Source organism: Pteropus alecto, unplaced genomic scaffold, assembly GCF_000325575.1.
Source record: "Pteropus alecto unplaced genomic scaffold, ASM32557v1 scaffold3, whole genome shotgun sequence".
In the NCBI taxonomy this organism is placed as follows: domain Eukaryota; kingdom Metazoa; phylum Chordata; class Mammalia; order Chiroptera; family Pteropodidae; genus Pteropus; species Pteropus alecto.
The window spans coordinates 508,424-512,419 of NW_006442484.1; the positions used below are offsets into that span (position 1 = coordinate 508,424).

Consider the following 3,996-nt stretch of genomic DNA (forward strand, 5'->3'; position numbering starts at 1 on the left):
GCACCTGTGCTGTCTGCAAGTTCCCGCACCTCGTCCCGGCCGGCCTGGGCCTGACCGCCGTGCAAGCGCAGTTCTCCAAGTGAGGGCCGGCCTTGTCCCGGGGCGCAACCTCCGCCAGGCTTCTCGCCGCCCAGCTTTTCCGCGCCCCCGCGCCCAGCGTCCCAGGAGAGCGGGGCCCGACAAGGAGCACGTTTCGAACCTTCTCGCCCAGACGAAGGGACTGTCGGGCTCCCCCTTACCCGCCCCCTCTCCGGGGAAATTAAAGTGACCCGAGGGATGTCCGACGGGGTGTTGGCGCTGTTGGGGTTCTGGGTGGATTCCGGCTGCCTTGGGCAGCAAGTGCGCTCTCTCGCCCCCATCCCCCCCAGCGCCCGTCTCTCCCGCTCTCAGTTGTGTGCTTCGCGAGGGTGGTGTGGATTTTAGGGCGCCGTGCTCGCCCTAGGTGCCGCAGGAGGCCAGCTCGAGTGCCACTGCTCGTATCTGCCGAGCCAGGGGACCAAGGGGCTGCGGGGGAGGGGCTCCTTTCCTTCTCGAGGATCAGAGGTCACCGGCTCCCTTGTTCCCGCCAGTCAAGACCTGCCCACCGAGGCTGCCAGACCTCAGGAAGCCGAGAAAGACCAGTTAGTGCAGAGTGTCGGGGCGTAGCAGACGGACTGACCCTCGGTGGCATCGCAGTCCCGCGGGAGGGGGCGATGACAACCCCAGGGTCGGTCGGTGTGCGGGTTCGGAAGGTCGGTTCGCTTTGGTCCCCCGGCTGCTGGAGTGTAGTTTTTGAGACTCGCATAACCAAGCATTTTGGTGCAGAGATTTATTCGTTCTGAAATCCTGGGGTCTTCCTAAAAGGACAGGTTAGATCTCGAGATTCACCGTTTTGTCCCTTCCCCCTTCCCCAAAGGTAGCGTAACCAACGTTTGAGCTCGCTTCGACACAAAAACCAACTGCCTTTTATACAGACGGCTTCCCGGTTTATTCAAATAGTTAACCCGGCATTTCGCAGTCGCGGTCAGATCAGAAAGTGTTACCGCTAATTAGTCTCGTTAAAAGACAAGGAGGGGGACCTGAGCCCCGTCCGCCGGCGGCTAGGCAGGTCCCCGCTGCGGTGGCCACGGCAGGATGGCGTTTTTCTGCCCTGTCCCTTCGCGAGCCGGGTGTTTGACCAACGCTCCCACCGGGCAGGTCTCGCCGCTTTGCAAATGAAGAACTGCGTAGGGGACGGGTCCTGATGTGTTACGGACGTTAATAAATTACTTCGCCCACGATCATTTTGTGATCTTTCAGCAGCTTGCTTTGAATTTTCAGTTTAAGGTTTTGAGTTGTTGGTAGTAGCCGAATTTAACTGGCATTTTATTTTATCTCTAACTTCGTTTCCTTTGCTCTGTGAAGAATCAACAAAATAAAACATTTAAAAGACTTTGCATTTTTCGTCTGATTTCTTTGTTATTAAAAGTGTCCTGGTAGATTCAGAACCTCAGGAGGAAAGTTAATAGTTAAATGACTGGGGTTCAAAAATTGTAAACCTGACCTCCTGATGAACAGTCAATTAATCGTAGGTCAAGTTCAGGTATCAGAAGTGTAAGGACTTTAAGTGCGTGGGTGGGTGAGAGGACGTGACGATTCTAGAAATAAGTTCTTAGCCAAGCTTGGGAGATGCATCCTTTTTGACTACAACTTCCTCCTCTGAGAAATGGGTTAAGAAATACATTTACGATAAAACTGTTTGATCTCATTCTCTCTCAGAAATCTACCTTTTCTCTTTTACTGGACAGAAGCTAAATCAATATCACACAGCAATGAGCTGTCCCCATGTCATTTAAATCAGGTTGGACTTGTCTCCTAGGAAATAATGACCTTGGACATATTCTAAGAGGTGAAGAAGCTCTTCTGATTGGCGATTTTATGAAGAATTTGAAATGTGGACTTGCTCACATACAATATGTAAATATTTCATAGTTATTAATGAAACCCAACCAAAGTTTAAAGATAGCCAGATAGTAGTGGAGAGGTAGTGTTCTCTTTAACCTGTAGAAAATGAAAAAAATATCCAGATGGAGTGACTTAATTTTATCTACATTGGTTAATGTGAAGCATGTATACATTTAGGGAAAATGAGCATTCGCTTTGGGAACATGGAAGCTGGGATGGGCGGGGGTGGGGGTGGCGGTGGGCAGTACTAGAAGGATGGAACTGGCTAAGTGTCTATGTCCGTGCTATCCTGGCTAAGCGTTTTTTTTCTCAAGGGGATGGCAGGAGAGAACATGAGAGAAAGTAGCCTTACATACCAACCAGTTTCAGGAAGAATTTTCCATGCTTCCTAGACTCTGCCATCAGACAGATCACAGGCTTCAATAATAAGTAAATTTGAATTTTAGCCTTCTTTTTATTCAATGTCTGTCCTTGCTTACCTGGCATCTCAACAAGGGACAGAAAGAAAAGTGAGAATCAATAACTAATCGAAACGAAATTTGGTCCTCCCGGGGAAAAAAAAAAAAACCAAACTTCTAGGGGATTAGATAAAAACCAATTCCTCCCATAATCTCAACGCCATCACTTTGATGGCACCATCATTCTAAAAACCATCTTTTCTTTAACAGGAGCAGAAAGCTCCAGGGCAGAAAAGAGGTGGGTGGTCCATCTCCTCTCTCTACTGGTAAATTGGAGCAGGTACCCGTGCCTTGTAAGAAAGTAACATCATACACGATTTTTTATTTAACTGAGAAAATCGTACTCTAGCATGATTTCCAGAACTGCTAATGATTATGAATGAATTTAACAAGGATATGCAGGGCCATTTTAGGTGTCATCAAAATATTTACATTACCTGCCTGTGTGTAGCATCTTATTGGCCATTATGCCAAGCAGGATTAGCAGACCTGCTCCTTATCAGGAATTTACATCCTGAAAAATATCATCAGTGGGCATTCAGGAGTCCTGTAGGATAAAACAGATAAAAGATATCTATCTATCCTATATCTATAGATTAGATAGATACATAGATGATAGATATAGGTGATAGATAGATAGATAGATAGATAGATAGATAGATAGATAGATAGATAGATATGTATGTTGCAGGCAAGAGGTTGCTTTTAGAAATCTGCAGACAGGCTTTTTGCAGAAGGAACAAGTTTAAGCTGGTCTCTGAGGGTTCAGAAAACAGAGAGGGTAAGGCAAGCCCTTTCAGAAAAGTACACCAGACCTCAGAAGCAAGATGAGAAGGACCACGTGGCCCACTGCCAAAAAAAAAGGTCCCTGAGCCCAGCCAGGGACGATCCCAGTGATTAGAGAGAGCAGAACCTAAGGGGAAAATATACAGGCCCTGAGAAATTATGTCGTTCTATGTGTGGGAGGCCAGGTGAGCAATCAGTAAACAGAGCAGATTAAATGCACTGTGGGATTTCCCCAGCCCGTAGTGATGGTCTATTTACAGGTGTTCTCCTCTAAGGGAAACTGATGACACCAGGTGTGAAAATACAACCTTGTGAAATAGACAACTTAGAAGGTAAGTGTCTCCAGCAAGGAAGAGGCTCGACTGCAAACACAGAAAATGTTTCCCTTTACCAAAGTTCAGATTAACAACAGCGCGTCCCTGTTGCCCATCTAGTCCTTGCTGACGTCCCAGGTATGCAGGTGAGGCTGGGTCCCAGTTGGCAGTCAACACTCAAAGCCTCAGCCTGCTAGCTGGACCTCTGAGGCTGTAAAGGAAGCCAGCTGGAAGAAGGGCTTTTCTTCTGGCCACACAGAGGTACGTTATGAACTTGCCAAGAGCAAGGTGATGGTTAGGAAGAGCCGTTAGATCCATGCTTTCTCTCAGCATGGTGTACAGCACATCTATTGGGAAAGTGTGTTTCCCCCAGAGGCATTGTCTTGCCAGCTCTCCGCCCCTTCCCTCTGCACACTCAGTACGTATTCAGAAAGTTTACTGCCTTCACTGAAGTAGGCTCCTGAAGCAACGATTCAAAAATATGGCATTTTTCTAAAACACAACTTTACTCTGAT

General features: G+C 47.6%; 1 protein-coding gene across 1 annotated transcript in view; it reads left to right on the forward strand.

The window, feature by feature from the left end:
* The window catches only part of OLIG1 (oligodendrocyte transcription factor 1), a 6,770-nt gene that overhangs the window by 688 nt on the left and 2,086 nt on the right, over window positions 1-3,996 (forward strand).